The sequence below is a fragment of the Artibeus jamaicensis genome, unplaced genomic scaffold, assembly GCF_021234435.1.
Source record: "Artibeus jamaicensis isolate MK-2021 breed Jamaican fruit bat unplaced genomic scaffold, CSHL_Jam_final contig_456, whole genome shotgun sequence".
In the NCBI taxonomy this organism is placed as follows: domain Eukaryota; kingdom Metazoa; phylum Chordata; class Mammalia; order Chiroptera; family Phyllostomidae; genus Artibeus; species Artibeus jamaicensis.
This window is the reverse complement of record NW_026521839.1, coordinates 6,025,639-6,045,120: the sequence shown is the minus strand read 5'-3', so window position 1 is coordinate 6,045,120 and position 19,482 is coordinate 6,025,639.

Here is a 19,482-nt window from a genome sequence, read left to right as displayed (position 1 = left end):
TTTAAAGCCGAGTAATGCTCCGTTGTAAGTTGCGAGCCTCATCTTGTTTATCCGTCGATGGGCGCTTAAGGTCGTTTCCGCCTTTCGGTCACTGTGAATACGCCACCGTGAAGCTTGTGAACTGTCACTTCACAATCCCTTTCCAGTCAGCTTCTCTCCAGCCCTTTCCACTCAGCTGGCTCTTGTCCACCCCTCCGGTGGCCTTGGGTCGCTGAATCCAATGGTCGCTTTTCAGTCCTCGCCTTCCTCGAACCCTCAGCAGCATGATGTGGCCCTTTTCTTTCCTCCTTGATGTTGTATCCTCATTTATTATAGGGCCTCCTCATTTCCTGGGTTTTCTCTGCCTCTCCGGACACCCCTCTTCAGTCCCCCTCCTTGCTCCCCTCCCGTCCCCCACTCTCCACATCGGAGGCCCACAGGGTTCCACTCCCGCCCCCTGAGACATGCTGCTCCCTCTGCTCCCAAATGCGCGTCTCTAGGCCAGACCACCCGCCTACCTGACATCTCCGTCTGGTGGCCGGTCGACGTCTCAGACGCTACCTGCCCGACGTGAGCCCCTGCTTTTCCTTCGCCAACACATTCTTCCCCGCTTCCCCACTTTAGTTTCTGGCGACTCCATCCTTCCCATTGTTTAGATTCTCAAATTTTGCTTCACTCTCGACTCCTGTCTCTCTCTTATACCCCGCACTCAACCCCACATTCTTATTATTGGTTTTACCTTCCAAATACATCCAGAATCTTGCCACGTCTCCTCAGCTCCCACCCTGGCCCGAGTCCCCATCCACTCTCCCCTGGAATTGCACAGTAGCCTCCGAACTGATTTCCAGGCTCAAACCCAATCCTTTCAGTCTATCCCCAACACAGCAGCCAGAGGAAACCTTTAAAAACACAACTCAGCCTGGCTGGCGTCGTAGCTCAGTGGATTGAGCGTGGGCCCGCCAACCAAAGGATCGCGGTTCGATTCCCAGTCAGGGCACATGCCTGGGTTGCAGGCAGTTCCCAGCAGGGGGTGCATGAGAGGCAACCAAACATTGATGTTTCTCTCCCTCTCTCCTTCCTTTCCCCTTCAAAGATAAATAAAATCTTAAAATAAAATAAAAACATAAATCAGATCAGTTCTCTGCCCCAAACTTTAGTAGATTTCTCATGTCACCGAGTCAAAGGCCGAGTCCTTACAATGGCTTCCGGGCCCCGTGTCATCTGGCCCCTGCTAGCCCTCTGCCTCATCTCTGCACCCTCCCCTTCTCCCTTTGCTCCTTGCTGTTCCAACACCGTGCCAGGCACACTCCCACCTCAGGGCCTTTGCACTGGCTGTTCTTGTCTTTGGAAGTCTCCTTCCCCCAAGAACTACATGACACATTCTCTTACCTCTCTCTTGTCTTTGCTCAAATTCCCTTCTCAGAGTGTCTACCAGCACCACTCTGTTTAAAGCTGCAGCCCCTCACCTTGTGCGCCCTCCTGATTTCCTTTATGTCGCCCTGTTCCCCTTGTAATGCTCCTTACTGTTTATAATCTGCATTTGATTTATTTGTTGTTTGTTGTTTCTTTCTTCCCCCAACTCCCACTAGAAATGACCCAGGAGGGCAAGAATTTTCATCTCTTTTTAAAAAGATTTCATTTGTTTATTTTTAGAGGGAAGGGAAGGAAAAGAGAAAGAGGGGGAGAGAAACGTCAGTCAGTTGTCTCTTGTATGTTCTCTCACTGCGGATGGAACCCGCCAGCCAGGCGTGTGTCTTCACTAAGAATTGAACCAGCGACCCTCAGCTTTGAGGGACTTTGCCCAACCAACTGAGCCACCCCAGTCAGGGCAGGATTTTCATCCCTTTTATTTACTGATATGATTCACTTAGAAGAGGGCTTGTATGGATAGGGCCTCAGTACAAGTTGATTGAATGAAAAAATGAAGGAAGGAAAAAAGTATGGTAATGTGGGAAGAGGTCTGCTGTCTAAGTTGGAGCCAACGAAAGGCGGGCTTCAGCCCTGGCTGGTGTGCCTCAGTGGACTGAGCAGCAGCCTGCGAGCCAAAGGGTCACGGGTTCAATTCCCAGTCGGGGCACATGCCTGGGTTGCAGACCAGGTACCCAGTAGGGGACATGCGAGAGGCAACCACACATTGATGTTTCCCTTTCTCTTTCTCCTTCCCTTCCCCTCTGTCTAAAGATAAATAAAATCTTTTAAAAAAGAAAGAAAAGGTGGGCTTCTGGCTGTCATGGACGTTCGTGCTGTTGGCTGTGTAGCCACGCCCCTTCTCCTGGTAACTCTCCACACGTTTTCTTTTGGGACACATCCCCTCCTACCATCATTCCGAGTGGGGCAATGACGCTTTAGGCCACAGTTGTTTGGCTCAGGGCTGGCTGTAATGTATGTCCCTAGCTGGACCAATGAGACCGAATCCTGAGACTTCCGCTCATATTCCTGGCGTGGGAAGGGATGGGGGGAAGCCTTCTGCCCTTAAAGCCAGACATAGGCTCGGAGGTGCCTCAGCCATATGGACACCCTGTTGGGAGAACTCGCCCGGAAACGAAGCCGACCCACGGGACTGCTGGCTTCAGGTGTGGAGAAAGGCCCCACGGGGGAGCCCAGGGGCAGCACTGCCTGTGGCCGGTCTACTCCTGGACTTCCCATTCACATGAGCCCTTTGCACCAAAGCCAGTCTCTGCATTTGCAGCCATTCACACTGCACCTGCCTGAGCTCCTGACTTGGGAAGTGAGGAAGAGGCGAGTAGGGCCCTGCAGGGTGTGGCAGTCCCAAGCGAGAGGCGCTGAGCATACAGAGTTTCTTCCATGGTGGGCGCTGAAGGGAGGGGATGTGGGAGCACTTTCCTTGGCCGTGTTCTAGAGGAGCCCTCCAGCTGTCAGGGGAGAAGGCCGCGGACACTAACCGGGCAGTTCCTGCTGTACCGGTGGTATGCTAAGCTGAGGTGGGTTGCGTTTGAGGTTGGGCGGGGAGTAGGCAGGGGAACTCTCCTCCATAGAGCTCTTTGGTGAGCCGCTCCTCCCCCCACCCCTCTACTACAGGCGGCAGAGCTCAGCTGAAGCACACCTAGAGAATGGAGTCCGGGCTTACTGGAGGTGTGCTCTGGGGTAGGTCCCTTAAGTTCCCTGGCTTCAGGAAAAATGGGATGAATGATGTCCACCTCATAAGGTTGTTGTGAGGATGAAATGAGATATTGCCAATAAGTTAGCATGAACCTGGCACACAGAACACTCAACGTAAGTCAGCAGCTATAATTAGCGTTTTCAGTGGCGTTTCGCAGCAAGTGATTGTGCCTGGAGGGGCAGGTGCAGTTCTTTTAGACACCAGGAGATGGCGCCACGACCCCAAAAAAGCCTATTCCTGACCACCTGCTTCCCTTGAGGGCTCCGTCTGGAAGGGCTTGGGAGGGACTGCTTCTCGGCTGTCCTCCAGTTAGACCCCCTCCCCGCTGCAGAGGGTAGAGGTACCTGCACATCCCTCAGTTCCAAGGAAGAGGGGGCCTGGTCACCTTGGGAATGCCAGTGGAGCCTCAGTTTTTCGTATGTAATAGGAAAGAGCATTGTCTTCCAAGACAGCCTGGGCTAAGTCGAAGAAATGATCGGGTTGGACCAGATAACAGCTTTCCAGAACAAGCGAGCATCCCAGTTCAGAGGGCCTACGACTGGACTTCGGAGCGCGGCTGGGCCTGGAGCTGAGGCAGGGGGATGACGCACATGACCGCTATTCACTTCCTTTCTGGATATGAGAGACAGCGGGGCTGCTCGGCGCAGAGAACCCAGGACCCGGCTGGTAATTCTGAGTCCGGCCAGCAGTCGGAGACAGAGAGCCGCCGGGGCCTCGAGCGGGCCTCCTCGCAGCCCCAAGCTCGCCCTCCTGCGAATCAGCCCGGTTTGGCAGGGATCCCTGGGCAGGAGTTGACTTGTCCCGTGTCCCTTCGCTTTGAAAAAGACTTGCCCTACTCCCTCCTGCTGGGTTCCTTGGGAACAACGCGTGGGGTGAGGGAAGGGTCAGATTCAACCCTAACTCTGTATCTCCCCGTCGAGCCCCACCCTTCCCGGCCTCAGTGACCTGGATGTGGTCTGCTGGCTGCTCTAATCCTAGCAGCTCGGACTTCCTGGAATGGGGCGCTGTTATTTCCCCAAGGGTAAGGATCCTTACCCTAACCCGACACTGGCCCAGGACTGGATGGCCAGCTGGACCTCCAGAAGCAGGGGAGTGCCCACCCCATAGCACCCTGGCCAGTTCCTGGCATCCTCCTGGACAGGTTCCCGGAGTCCCACAAAGGCCCTCAGACAAAGTTCTGGGCCAGGCTTTGCCTGTGCCCTGGGCCCGCAGCCGGCTGGCTCTAGGCTCCGGGAGTCCCTGGCACTCCCTGTGGGACTTTGTCTACAGGTCCTGGACCAGTATATCCAGGGCCACCTTCGCTGGAGGAGGGGGCGGGATAGGCAGCTCCCAGAGCCTGGGTAATCTCTCTTCCTTCCTGTCCATGGCGGTGCTGCCCTCCAGTGACCTTTCCCCACCTGCGGCTTGCTCAGGTGGCGTACTTTCTCTCTTGCCTTCCCTTCCTGTCTGCAAATCCAAGTCCTCAGCTTCTTCCAAGACCTCCTCATTTCTTTTCTGTGGCGGTACAAGTCTCTTTGGGGATCTTTTAATTTCATCTTGTGACAAACGGGGGAAGCAAATCAGTTGTTTCTCCAGGAAGCTCCATCTACAGGGATATTTGCCCCTGGACTGTGGGGGGAGGGGCTTCGTGTGGACCCTGCCCCCACCCCTCCCAGGGCCTGGCATACAGGCACAGTAGGTGCTCAGCAAATGTTTGTTGAATGAATGGGCGGATCATCACTTCACACCCAGGGGCTGTCCAGGGAGGATGGCCTTCCTCCCCACTCTCCCTCCCAGCCAACCCAGGATGCTTACGTAATGTTGGGGATGTGCGCCTTCTGAGGCTTCAAGAACGCCTCTACCCTCACCCGAGACCTCTATGGCTCCCTGCCTGGCTCCTTACTGCTCGGCTTCCTTACTTCGGGTCTGTCAGAATCTCGAGACCCGTGGGTGGATTCGCTCATCTATTCTCCGGCCTTACTACCTTTCGGGTGCCTCCCATATGCTGACCCTGGGGTCAGGAGGAGCTGGGGACCTGGAGAGGACCGAGAGGGATCCTCGCCCTCCCGGACACGCAGGCGGGACGGTGCTGGCACGGTGTGTGGCGCGTGCCATGGCGGGGCAGCTGTGGGCCCAGAGGGGGCAGGCCCAGCCTGGGGCCCCTCCTCAGAGATGCCCTCTCTGTCCGCCTTGCTGAGGTGTCCCCACCCTTCCAGCTAGGTGCTGTCATATCCCCCCTTTTTTGGTTTCAAAACACTGTTTAGTGTCTGCAGTTTCTTTGTTAGTTTGGTCTTTATCCGAGTGTTTTGCTGAGTGGTCACTACGCGCCAGGCAATATGCCTGGCCCTGGGGATGCAGAGAGTGAAAGAATAAGCTTCCTGCCTCCCTGAAGCTTATGGCCTACGGATGGCAGCGGTGGACCGGAGACAGACGATGCAAACCAAGCAAGTAAACATGTGGTGTAAGACACGTATCATGGGGGAAAAGAAAGCAGGCCAAGGGGAGCTGTGGGGGAGGGAGGCTAGGGTGGTCGGGGAAGGTGACCTCTGAGTAGAGTCAAAGGGGAGAGGTGAGTTACGCAGCTACCTGGGGGAGAAGTGTTTTAGGCGGAGGGGACAGCAAGTGCAAAGGCCCTGAGGCAGGAGCATGCCAGGTGTGTTAGAGGAACTGTGAGGAGGTCAGAAAGGTGGTAGGGGCCCGGTCAGGGAGGGCCTTGCAGCATGGCACACACTTGGCTTAACTCTTAGTGATGGGCCAGCCTTTGGAGGATTTGGAGCAGAGGGTTTAACAGGGTTCCTTGGCTCTGTGTTGGGGAGGTCGGTCGGTCGTGGAGCTGGGTGGAAGCAGCAGGACTGGCTAGGAGGCCCTAGTATATTCCAGGTGAGAGGTGCTGGCGGTCTGGGCCAGGGTGGTGGCGGCAGTGGAGCAGGGAGGGTGGCCAGGTTGGCACACGCTTGGAAAGTAAACCCCACGGCATCTGTCCAGGTATGTGGAGTGCGAGAGACAGAGGCAAGGACGACGCCTGGGTTTTCGGCCTGAGCTGAGGGGAGGTCACACTCGCTGTGAGGAGGAAGAGGGGGTCAGTTTTGGTTGGGATGAGTGGCCTGCCCCTGCCCCTGTCTCTGCCCCTGTCCAGCTCCCCCTCAGGTGGGTGGGTGGGGCAGCGGGGAGGAGGAAAGAGAAGTCCCTTGGAGCAACGGGGAGAAGCCGAAGATTATTCTTTTCCTGGAGGGAGGCTGGGGAATGTAGTTCGTTTTAGCTGCTGGGTGGGGGGACACCGACCCTGTTTTCTCTCAAAAAACAGCCGTAGCTGCGAGGAATAATACAGTAACCCTCTCTTCTTGTCCATGGCGTTCACGGTGCTCTCTGGCACACAGCCCGCCTGTGGCCTGGGACAGGCCTTCGTGCCACTAGAGTGAGTGAGGTTCAGGAAGGGGATAATGCTGAACACGGCCACCCAGCCAGGGGGCAGCGGAGGCCGGACTGGAACCCAGGTCTCCGGGCCTGTTCATGCCCACAGCGGCAGGCCCCCAGGACTGCCTAGGACGGCAGCAGATTCAGGCCAGGGACTAGGTGCTGAGCACCAGCTGGCCCAGATTAAAGGGAGAGATGGCTGTGTCTCCCTCCCTTGTCCCTCCTTTCTTTCTTCTTCTCCACGTGTATTCATTGAGCCACACTGTGTGTTAGTGCTGAGGGTACATGGTGAACATGGCAGGCCCTGCCTTCAGGGGGCTCACAGTCCACCTCAGTGGACAGGGATGGAAGGATTCATTCCACGAGTAAGCCACCCATCACAACGCGAATAGCCATGGCCTATTAGTGCATCTGTGTGCCAGGTCTCGGGTGGGTGGGCCTTGAGCATGTCAGCTCCAGCTGACCCCAGCCTCACCCCAGCCCCTCAGTGGGAGGTGCTGGTGAGCATCCTCACTGAGTAGATGAGGTAGTAAAGAGCTTGGAAAGATGGTCCAGCTGCGACTTGAGACAGCGGGTCCTGAGGATGGGGAGTATGGAAGCGAAGTCCCGCCACCTCCGCTTCCCCCACCCATCCCTGCCTACACATGGCAGAGGGTGGAAGGTAGCACGGAGGGACAGCAGGAAACCATGTCCCTTTGTGCCCTTCAAGAAAGCCTGGGTGCCTACAATAGAGGGGTCCCTTATATCTGGGCTTTCTGGGAATGTCCTAGGGATTGATGGGCAGTGAAGGGGTGTGGCCAGAGTACCCTCTCAACTGCCCAGCTGTGTCTACAGGGTCAGACCTCTTGGGACCTTAAGCAAGTGGTGTATGCTTTTAGAGCCTCAAATGGTTGTAGGGTTGTTTTGAGGATGAAATTTCACACATGGAAAGCACTTAGTGTGGATTTTGGCACGTGGTAGGTGCATAGTTCTAGCAGAAATGTCACCATGGGTGCAGAAACTTTAGCTCTAGCTGGGGCCCTGCTTGAAGAGGGAGGAGACACCACTCAGACATCGCACCTCTGGCACAGCCGAGACACCTTATGTAGGCCAGCAGAGTCTCTCTTCTCTTACCCTGTTCCTTAAGAATGGGGTCCCTAACTGTCTGTGTGTGTATTGGTGGCAAGACAGTCAGGGAGAGCTTCCTGGAGGAAGGGGCATTTAACCAAGAATTTGAGGATTGAGTTGGAGTTCATTGAGGACAGCAGGATCAAAGGCCTAACCTGGCAGAAGGCAGAGGTGGGAAGGAGCTGGGTGTAGCAAACAGCCCCTGGGGGCTGGAGTGGAAGGAGGGAGGTGGAAGGTGACTTCCCGTGGTAGGGCCTGCATCTCACCTGAGATCCCTTCTCTGTGGGACTGGGCCTGCTCCCTCTCCGGCCTTCCCCCAGCTGCCGGTGTCCCTACCTGCACAGGGGTGGGGCCCTTTATTATCTCCCTGGAAGGTGGAGTCTTGCCTGCAATCGCCTGGCAGCCAGGAAGTTCTCGGTGTCTAACCCAGGTCATATACTGTCAACTTTTTTCTTCAGAGCTAGGGTCCTGGGGTGGGGGGAGGGCTCCCAGGTGGTGGCCTTGACTAGCACGGGGGAGGGTCACTTGGGAAATGGTTCCCACAGCCGAGAGCACCCTGCATCCGTCTGCCCGGGATGGCCGTACCCCGGCCTGGGTGTGGCGCTGGGACTCGGAATCCTCGGCTGGGGCCGCTCTTCACCTCCCCGACTCCGACTCCGGGTGTTTCCCCAGTGTCCCTCTCTTCCGTACTCCCTCCCCCTTCCCGCTCTGCCTCTGTCCCTCCTTCTCACTCCACGTTTCACGTCTGTCCGTCTCCGAGGTAGGTGGGTGGGCGGGTCGGCCGGCCTCCGTCTCTCTCTGCGGTCGATCACGGTCATCTCGCCCGCCCCCTGCACCCCGCGCTGCCCGCCCGTCCGGGGCCGTCCCCCTGGGTGTGGAGGGCGACGGGCCGACCTCCGCGGCCCCGGGAGCGGGGCCCGGACGCTCCTTCCTTCACCTGGAGGCGGCCGGGAGGACCCTGAGGCCTCGGGGCCTGGGACGCGGGGGTCCTGCCGGGGGGCGGGTCGGAGGGCAGCGGCTCCGGGGGGCGGGACCTCCGCGCGCTCCCTCCCCCACCTTCGTAACGGGCGGGCGGCGGGCTGCGGGCGGCGGCAGCGCGGTGCGGCCCTCGGGGCGGAGGCGTGGCGCCCGCGGGCGCGGCGGCCGCGTGGCCTCCCGCTCCACTCGCGCGGCCCGCAGTCCCCCGCCCTTCCCGCCCCTCCCGCCCCTCCTCCCTCCTTCTCGCCTTCCGTCCTCCCTCCTGCCGTCAGTCCCCCGTCCCTGCTCGGCTGCTGCACAGCGCGGCTCGGACCCCGGAGGGACGGAGGCGGGCGCGGGGCGCCGACAGGCCGCGACCGAGGAGCGCGGCGGCCGGTCCGACGCATGGCCCCGCCGTGAGGGGCCGGGACCCGGAGCGGTGAGTGCGGCCGCGGGGCCGCGAGTCCGGGGCCCGCCTCTCCCCGAAGCCCGGCCGCGGCCCCGCGGGGGCGCGGGGTGGGGGGCAGCTGGGTGCCGGGCGCCGCCCTCGCCCCCCGCGCCCGCCGGGGTCTGCTAACAAAGCTGCGTCTCCGGATCAATTCCGCGGCGGCTGGAGCAGCTGAAGGATGCGGTTGCCATGGAGATGGGGCCGCAGGAGGAAGCTCGGGGCCGGCCCGTCCGGGCGGGGAGCGGGCCCGGCCGCGGGGAGGGTGGGGCGGGGCGGCCCCCTTCGTGCGGTCCGAGCGCCCACGTGTGCGCCGAAGGGGTGTCGGTGGGAGCTGGGCCGGGCCGGGGTGTGCAGCGCCGGGCCCGCCCGCGGCCACCTTTACTGTGGGGAAGCTCCGGGGATTTATTTCTGTTCCCAGTTCCCCAACTTTGACGGCCTGGCTTGGCGCCGGCCTCCCCGGCTCCGGCCCCGCCGCTGGATCAGGGGCTGGCGTGGGGGCGTGGCAGGCGGCGGTGGGCACCACCAAGGAGCAAATAATGGCCGTGGCAGCCGCAGGGACGGAGGGCTCCTTGGAACCGCTGCCCGGGCTGGGGCGTGGCAGGGAGTCCAGATGTGGGGACCACCTGCGCAGCCGGCCCCCACTAGGAGAAAGTGTTCGGACTCCCGCTGTCCCTGGAGGGTCGGGGAGCTGCCTGAGTCAAAACGGGGGTGGGGGGATTGTCTCTACACAGGCCCAGGGGGCACCACCTTAGTCCGCCCCTTCATGTTGGGGCCAACTTGGGGGCGGTCTGGAAGAACCAAGGGCTGAAGCCCCAGACAAAATGGAAGTGGGTCTGAGCTTTTTGGCAGGTTGGAGATAAGCCAGGCCGAGCTTGATAGGTGGGTGAATGGGGAGCAGGGAGAGGGCTCAGGGTTCGGCAGGGCAGATGGGCAGCCTGGGCCTGGGGGGAGGCGTGTGGGCTTCCCTGGGGTCCCCAGCTCTTTCTTCCAGACATTGGAAACAAAAGCTGCTTAATGGGAGGGGTCCTCAGGCAGCTCGAGGGGGAGTGGACAAAGGGCATTTGGGCCTCTTTCAAGGCCAAGTGGTGCCCTGGGCAGATACAGTCCTTCTTCCACCCCTTCCCTGGGAGGGCAGGAGCCCTGCCCCCTAGAGGAGCTACACGTTCTGTGACCTGTGACCACAGAATCAGTAACAGGGGCCAGCTGCCCTCGCCCCACCACCCTGCATCTCTGGAGGACAGGCCTCCCCTCCACGAGCTCCCCTTTCCCCTGTATACAGTGAGAGGTGGGGGCTTTTGATTGGAGCTATTGCAGAGTTTGGTCCTGGGAGAAGCATGGCAGGTCCCCAGGTTGTAGCCTGAACTAGAGGGCTCCCCGACATTGGGGTGAGTAGGTGGGTGCTGGCCCAGCTAAAGGTAGAAGAATGACTAGAATATTCTTGGAAGGCCTCCCTGCTGGCGCCTCTTGCAGGGGCTGAAGCCTCAGTCCTTGGGTGACTTGTACCTTGTAGTCCCAGGAGACAGAGGGGTTTTCCTCCTGCCACTGGTCCTGCTGTGACGGTGATGGGCCATGCAGTCCCCAAGCTGACCTGACCCGCAGTGTATCCTGGAGGGAGGGTGCAAAGCAGGCTGGAAGGCAGGATTTTCTGCTCTTGACGTGTCTGAGAGAGAGGGGTGGGGGCCAGCGCCTCGCCCAGCTTTCCCATCTATTGAGTACAACCATGGTGCTAAGTGCTTTTGCATGCACAGCCGCTTGTGAAGGAGGTGTTTTCATTTTTTCCCATTTTGTGAGAGAGCGTACCGAGGGTCGGGGAGAAGCCGCCTGTTCAGTCACCCAGGTAGTGAGTGGCAGATCAGGATTTGCACCTGAGCAGAACTGTCTGAAGCTGGGACCCACGTCCCCAGTCTTATCTTCTTCGCAGATGCAAGTACGGAGGGAGGTGGGGCTGAGTGCCTTTCCACCTGGAGCAGGGGGTGACCTTGGGGGAAACTGAGGCACTAAGCTAGGGTCTTTTAGAGAGGTGGGATGGAGACGTTTCTCGTTCTGGATGTCGGCTTGCAGGAGAAAGACACTACTTCTCTCGATAGACGATACTCTTTGCCAGATGGTCTTTTCCAGGGAAATCTGTTTTGAGTGGCATCTTATGTCTGAGGCTCCATATTTAGCCTGGCTTCTCACATGGGAGGATACACTCAGGCTGTCGCCCCTGGAGGGGTGTGTGGGGGGAGGGCTCGGCCGGGGCGGACCGGATTCCTCATCACCGCTCAGGCAGAGGTGGGGCAGGGCCCGTGTTCCTCCCGGCCCTGCCCTGGCTGAGGGCCGCCCTGCTGGTCTCCCCTGGGACCTGGCTGTTCCCTGCAGAGCCCTTGTCCTCCCGAGAGGGTTTGCTCACAGCTGACTTCACTTCCTTGAGGTCCTGACCCTCGTTTGGTGGTGAGCCGCTCCAGGGCTGTGTCTGCCTGGCCCCGGGGACGCCAGTGCCCAGCCCGGCCTGGGCCAGGTCTACAACCCAGCTTGTGGGCTGCCCCCGCCCCGGCACATCAGGTCCTGAGCTCCACTCTTCACAGTGTCCCCCTTTATCCCCTTCCTTCCCCCCCTTTATCACGTCAAACCTGATAGTACAATGAACACCCACCTGTGTACCCTTTACCTAGAGAACTGCATTTGCCAACTGTTGACATTTTGGCACACACATTTTTTCTTCCTCTTTGAACCTTTGACAGTGATAACAATTCCCCTCTAAATGCTTCAGCATGAATTTCCTGAGACGAGGCCATTTTTCTACATGACTATACTATTAACATACCCAAGAAATTAATGATACAATTTAACCTGATATGTAATCCATATTCAAACTTTTCTAGTTGTCCCTGTAATGTCCTTTAGAGCTGTTTAACATTTTTTTGATCAAGCATCACATATTACATTCAGTTATGTCCTTTCAGTCTCCTTTAATCTGGAATAATCCTCCTATTTTTAAGAAAAGGTCTTTATGATACTGTCAGTCTTAAAGAGTCCTGCCCAGTCCCCTTGTAGAAGGTTCTACGTTCCCGATTTGTGGTATTGTTTCCTCAGGAGTGGATTCAGGTTGAATAGGTTTTTTTGCAGGAATATCCCGCAGGTGATGTGTGCTTCTCAGTGCGTCCCATCAGGAGGCACTTGTCATTAGCTTGACCCACACTGGGTGCTGCCAAGTTATGTCACTTGGCTAAGGGGGCCCTTTGTTCAGATCCATTCCTCCCCCCTCTCGCCCTCCGGGAGCGTCGTCCACCTGGTCACCCATGCGCCTGGTTTGGGCAGCAAAACCAGCTGAACCCCTCCTTCAGAACGTACGTTGGAGAAGGGGTTCAAGGGGTTCGCAACCTCGGGTTGGTGACGGGGAGGGGGGGAGCCACGACTCAGGGGAGGTGCTGTCAGAGTGGGGGAGAGACCCAGGGAAATACTGAGGGGTACAAGGAAGGGAGATAGGGGGAGGGCCTGACAGGAGGAGAGGGGCCGGGGCCCGGACCACAGGTGCCCACCCGGAGCCACAGAAGGGTTTTAAAGGGGGAGTGACAGGGCAGTTGCGGTGCCGAAGAAGGCCCTTTGCGGAGGGCGGGGTGGGGTTGGCCAGCACGCTGCATCTGGGGCCGCCGTGTAAGGTGTGCAGAGGAAGCTGAGTCTGCGCAGCGGGGGCCCTGCTGGGACTGGGGTGTGGCGGGCGGCGCGGAGTAGGGGGCGCTGTAGGGGTCCGACTGGCGGTGGGGAGGGCTGCTGTGTGGCGGCTTGGGAAGGCGGCGGAGGATGTGGTTTGAGGTGTGTGAGGGCTGAGGTGCTTTCCAGGTCGGAGGAACAGTGTGTGGGAAGCTCATTTCCCCAGGTCTTGGTGGTTACTTGTGGGTACCCACTTAAAGCTCACTTTGGGATGAGGGCGGAGGGAAGGTCACACGTAACCCACCGCAGCAGCGAATGAATGGATGGGGGCCTCACAGGCACCAGCAGGGGAGGGACTTGGAGAAGGGGTCAGGGGCTGGCTCAGAGGCAGCTGCCACTATTCATCAGGATAACCCCTGCCTCGCGGGCCCCCCAACTCCCTCCCCTCATTTTGTTTCTTCATAGTTGCTTGGTAAAAACCCAACCCTGGTCAGATCCATTGCCCGGCCTGCTCCACACCTGACCTGTGCAGCTGGATGGGGCTGGAAAAAACCTCTATCCCAGCTGGTCTCACTTTAAGGTCAAAACCGTGAACTTCAGGTGGGTTTTCAGTACTGTGCTGCAGTCCCACCCCGGGTCCCGAGTCCTCCCCCGCCACCTGATGACTACTTCACACTTTCTCTCCTACCCTCAGCCCAAGCTGCCCTTCCCCAGTCCCCCCTCATAGCTGCTGACATTGCTTCCTACCCCTTTGAGAATATAGAGGCAGCCCTGGCTGGTGTGATTGAGCGCGGACTGTGAAGCAGAGTCGCCGCTTTGATTCCCAGTCAGGGCACATGCTTGGGTTGCAGGCCAGGTCCCCAAGTAGGGGTGCACGAGGGGCAGCCACACATTGATGTGTCTCTCCCGCTCTTTCTCTGTCCCTTCCCCTCTCCAGAAGTAAATAAATGAAATCTTTTTAAAAAACAGAAGAACTTCTGTTCCCCATTTGCAGTGAAACTCCCCAGGATGCTTGTCTAGACTGAATCTCCATGTTCCCGCCCCCACTCTTTCAACTTCCCTGCAGTTGAGCTTTGCCTCCCTTTCCCTTCACTGACTGCTCTTCTCAAGGTCACCAATGACCAATTCTCAGCCCTCATTGGTGGCATTCGACACATTTAATCTCTCCCTCTTCCTTAAAACATTCCTTGACCTCCAGGATACCCGTTCTCCTGTTTTCCTTCCACCTCACGAGTTGCTCCTCTTGTTCTCCTTTTCCCCTACCCCCACCTCTTAATTTTGGAGGGCCCAGGACTCCGCCCCTGCCTGGCCGCTCTTCCTCACCTACCTTCACTCCTGTGCCGATCTGCTCTGGTCCCTGGTTTGAAGCACCACCTGCATGCTTCCAGCTCCCAAATGCATACCCCCATTTTGACCTCTCTTCTGAGCTCCAGTAACCCACCCAGCATCTCAGTGGCCTTGTCTACTAGACACCTCAGACTCAGCTCGTCCGAGGCTGGGCCCCCAGTCTTCCTCCCCAGACCTGCTCCACCTGGTCTTCCCTGTCTCAGGAGTGGCAGCTCAGTCCTTTGAGGGGCTCTGCACCCGAATGTTGGTGTTGGTCCCGACTTTCTCTCTTCTACCCCTGGACTGTCCATCGAGGGGTGGGGATTTTGCCAGCAACCAAATCTCCCATCAAAGGGCTGTGGCTGAATAGGAGGGACAGGGAGGTGATAGTGGAATGGCCCAGCACTCGCCTTTCACACCTGCTCGCTCTGTGCCCCCTGCTCCTGATCCTCAACTGGCCCCAAGGAGACAACAGCCTTTGTCAGATCCCGTGGGAAGTCCTCCAGTGGAGAGGAGAGGACAGGGAAGAGGAAGGGAGGAGGGGAAGGAAGTCACAAGGGGTGAGGCAGGGAGGGTTTTCTTGAGATGGAGTGGACAGAAAATGTGAGGATCTAGTGAGTACAGTGTAAGTGAAAATTCAGCAAAGAGAAGGGAGGGTAAAATTTCTTAGTTTACCTCTCCTGGCTGTTGACCCAGATGGGGAGGCAGGGAGGCTGCTCAGAGATTGAGCCTCTTGGTTCTGCCCCCTCCCCCGCAGGCGTCTTAGCTGAGCAGGTTGGTTGGGAGGGCTTGCACTTGGTCAGTCCATTACAGAGCCCTTGGGTTCAATTCTAAATCCACAGGCTCACGGGCCTAATGTGGCTCAAGAAGCAGGGTGAGCCCCAGGTGTCCTCTGGGGCTCCAGGAAGATGAAACCGCCACTTCATCTGAACAGCCTAGTTTTTTGTGGTCCCAGAAAACAGAGAGGTCACCCTGTAGGGAAGTCAGCTGGGCGTAGAGTCACCACTTATAAACATGATGTGGGATTTGACAGCAGACATTTTGAATTTCAGCAGCGCTGAGGGCTCTCCAAATCAAAATGCAGATGTATGCAAATGTTAAGCAAATGAGGGTGCCAAGTGGCTCTGGGAAGAAGAGAAGCAAGCTGGGAGATGTCAAAGGATGACCTTTGAGGAGCTGGGCCCAGGGCCTCCCGAAAGTCCCAGCAGGTTGTGGGGCACATGCAGATAAGATGCAAATGTGCAACCGGAGCCCAGGCACCTCTGCCTGCCCCAGGACCAGGAAGAGGAGGCCTCTAGATTCCCACAACCCAAAGCAAGCTGCTTCTTCAGAGGCCAAAACAAGAGGAGGAAGGCATGGTGGTTCTGGGTTCACCGAGGACCCCAGACTGGTACCACGTAAAGGGGACGAATGCCTTTTAAGGAAGCCCCAGGCACTTGGCTCCTGCCCCACACATGGTGTGTCTCTTATATCTTGAGAACTCTAGGAGGGTGCTTGGTCAGGAGTGGGGGCGTCAGTGGGGCCAGAACTGTGGGGTCCCCATCCACCTCAGGGAAAGGTGGGGACCCTCTGGGCCACTCTCCTGGGCTATCCCAGGGGCGTCTCCTGCCTCTACCTGCAGGCTGGGCCTCTGAGGTCCCTGCTCTGGCAGGCTGCCAAGAACACATGTCCCTTGGGGCCCGGTGAGCGCCGCCCGTGTTGCTCTCCTAGGCACTTCACACCCAGTGTGGGCAGCCAGCCCGTTCCCCTGCAGACCCGAGCGAGACAGGATTCTGGAAAGCAGCAGCTGCTGCCCTGCCCTGCACACCTGTGGCCTCTGAGCTGAGCACTGCACCGTGTGGTGCCTTCGTCTTCACTGCAGCCCTGCGTGGCAGATGCTGTTACCTCCCATTTTGCAGGGGAGGACGCTGAGGCTCAGGGAGGTGGGCCACTGTCCCTGAGGTGGCACAGCAGGTGGGCAGCAGAACGGGGATTGGAAGCCGGGTCTTTCAGACTGCACAGCTGGGGCACTGACCACTGCCTTGACAGTCCCGGTCTGTGACACTTGTTGCTACTTGAGGTGCTCCAAGCTGGGAAGGCCAAGCGGGTTAGGAAGGGTTGGGGTCACTTCAGGAAACAGAGGCAAGGCCGTTTCCGGGGCTTCTGGGTGGACATCCCCTCTGTCTTATCTTGGGCACCTCCCTGCCCCCGGCTGTTGAGACGGTGAGGAGGAGCAGGCCCAGGTTGGTCTTTGTCTAGGGAGGGAGCCAAGAGCTCTGGGATGGCAGGAAGGTCCTGCTTCCATACCTCTTGGCTGGCAGAGGCAGGTGGGGGGAGCAGGGGGAGCTGTGTGGTCCAGCAACGCCCCTGGGTCCCTGCTGCCCACACCGCCAGTGGCCCGGCCAGTGCCGGGGAGTCCCAGGTGGCCCACGGATTCGGAGGCACATCTGGCCAAGGTGCGTTCTGAGCACCTATCGCGCACCAGCCCTCTTCGTTGATCCTCTTATTTAACCGCCCACGTGTGTACTTGTGTGTTTGTGAAGAGCCCCAGCCCATGTGCTGAAACCTGGGTGTGCGAGGGAGTCTGTATAGTAGGAATTGTGGGGAAGGGTCGCAGGACCAATGGGGATGTGCAAGGGGGTCCCCGTGGGCAGAGGACAGGTCTGAGAGTGAAAGGTTCTTAGCTCCCCCTCCCCCACTCCAGTGGCCTTCAGGGAACTTTCTCTGAGGGTTCGGTGCCAGAGGCAGAGGGTCCTTGGGGACTTTCCAGGTTGGGGTTCGTGCCCAGAGTGCTGGAGGTCCATGAGTCTCCGAGAAAATACTCAAAATGCTGTGCACCTGTGTGAGTGTCTGGGGTGGGACCCACAGCTTCGTCAGGTGTGCACAGAGGTCCTGGAAATCGTTAGGGGTCTCTCTTGTACACGGGGCATGAGGAGTTTCTCCTGCCCAAGCTTCCCTCAGACACTGGAAGCAGAACCAGAGAGTCTTGGCTCTCAGTGCCGCTCTCGGGGCTGCCGTGGTCGCAGCTTCGCCTCCCACGGACTCTCCAGACTGATTTCCTCTGACTGCCGCCTCCTGGACATACGCTGCCTGGGTGCTGAGGCCCCATAACCCCCCCACAGCCTCTTCCATTTCGCCTGTCCTGGTCCTTTATCCTAACTCTGCCTGCTGGGCCCCCATTGCCACCAAGGGGCCCTGCACGGCCCCGTCTCCTCCCAAACTCACCCAGTTGCCCGATGCTGCTGGGCACGGCTGTGGTCACTGTGGATGTCTGTGTTCCCCACTCCCCACCCTAGCCTCAAGCACTGGGTTGTCCCTTCCCTGCCCTTGGCTTCTCCCAAAGCAGAATGGTTTCCATACCAGTCGTCCAGTGATGTAGGTCTAGCTGCCCCGAACCCTGCCCCTAGGCAGGTGGGCTCCTCATCTCCGCCTCACCACGCAGGAACACTGCCTCCCGAGGGGCCGCCCTCCATGTGTGTTCGTGTGGTGCACGTGTGTGCATGTACGTGCCCACACAGGCCTGTGCTGGACACTTGCTCACATGTGCACGTGGGCACCTGCACCCACGCATTCTCCCCTGTGTTACAGGGCGGGCTGGGCCCTGGAGCCCTCCCTGTCTGGGCCCTCTTCCGGCCCTTCCTGGGGCTCCTCGCAGCCCCTTGCTTGGACCCCAGTGTGGAAGGCACCACATGAGGTTGCCCTCGGGACAGGCCGGCGTTGTTCCGAGCAGAACGCCGGACCTGCCGCTTTCCAGTTCTGTGGCCCTGGGCGTGTTCCTCCGCCTCTTTCAATAGAGGATGGTTATCACCTCCAACCATTGAAAAACTGCCCACTGTTTGCCAGGCACGGTGCTAGGCTCCGGGGGAGATGACAGCAAATGTGACAAGTTCCTGCCCTCACCGAACCTACCTCCTGGTGAGGCAGGAAGTAAGGAAACAAACAGAAAAGGAGGTTTCGGTTCTGCTAAGTGAGGCTGAGCAGGTGTGCTGCTCTCTTGAGGAGTGTGAGAGAGTGCCGGGTGGTCACAGGGCGCTTCTCTGAGGGGGCGGTGTTGGAGGGGAGCTCTTGGTGACGGGAGGCAGTCATTTAAAGACGTAGGGAAAGAGCATTCTAGGCCAAGGGTACAGCTGGTGCAAAGGCCCTGCGGTGGGAATGAGCTCAGGGAGCAGAAAGAAGGCCGCGTGGCCAACAGATGGGGGATGGGGAGAGGGCAGTGAGCCAGTTCAGGCAGGCCCTTTTTAGGCCGTGCCGAGGACACCGGGTTCTAACTGAAGTCAGTGGAAGCTGTTGGAGGGTTGTGAGTGAGGGAGCGATGTGATGTGATTTGTTTCCACAGCTCCTTCCAGCCGCCACAGGGAGAGTGGGGAGGGGGCAGGGTTGCTTCAGGAGCAACTGAGACTTCAAAAGTGGTTGGCTTGGCATTTAGCCCTGGCCCAGCCAGGGTTTCACTATCATCATGGACCCCATTTTGGTTGCTGCTGAAAAAGAGGCCGCTGCACCCCAGGTCATCCCAAGGGCTGTGGTTAGCGGGAGGCCCTGCTTGGAGCAGGGCTTGATTCAGGCTGAGGGAGGATGCAGGGGACCTAGCTACTGCCAGCCTGTCATTTGCAGGCACCTCCTTGGGTCCGTGCCCTGTGGCCCAGCTGTGCCTGCTTCCCCCTGCTCTTGCCAGCAGGGCTGCAGGTAGGCAGGGTCACTGCTTTGGGTGGACTCTTCCAGTAGAAGATTTGAGCCCTTGACCTTGTGGGAGTGTCTGATGGGGCCCTGGGAAACTGAGGGCTCATCCTGCACCTCCAGCCCACCCAGGTGCAGAGGGAGGCTACTCCGAGTTCTAGAAGCAGCTACTCACTGCGTGACCTCAGGCAAAGCCTTGTCTGGTTCTGTGCTTTAGTTCCTCCATTTGTCAGTTGTGGTGGAAAGAGTGGACCGCAGCTGCCTCCCTTTCTCCTTGATCTCCGTAGTGTGTTCTTCCTCGGATCACCGTTCTCCCAGCATTTATGACCTTAAGTTCTCCCACCAGCCCTGGGGAAGCAGGCAGTGCCCCCATTATGGAGACGGGTCCGCCAAGGCCAGAAGGAGCAGTGAGTCCCAAGGCACACAGTTGTTCAGAGCGAGGACTTGGGGCATTTTTTCTCACCTCTGCCCTGAAGCCCCTTTATGTGCCCATCATTTGGGCTCATTAAGAGAAGGGGTTCCTGGCTCAGCTATTTCTAGGCTTACATGGCCCTCAGCCCAGGCAGGGACTCTGGGCCCCCTGCCCAGAGTGGAGCTCAATGCCGTTCCTTGTCTGCCCACCCCCAGAAGCCAAGGACACGACCCAGTCCTGGGTGTTGGCAGAACCTCCATCCCTCTCCCAGCTGCAGGAGGACATGGCAGGGCAGGTACGGCTGCAGCCAGCCCGAGGTGGCTGCTGGAAGTTGGGGGGCGATGTAAGGGCCTCCCAAGAGGCCCTTTATTTGTTCATAACCCTGGCTTTGAGGCCGGTGCGGACAGCATCAGGTCCAGCCGCTTACACTCTCAAACACCAGGCTTTGCTGGG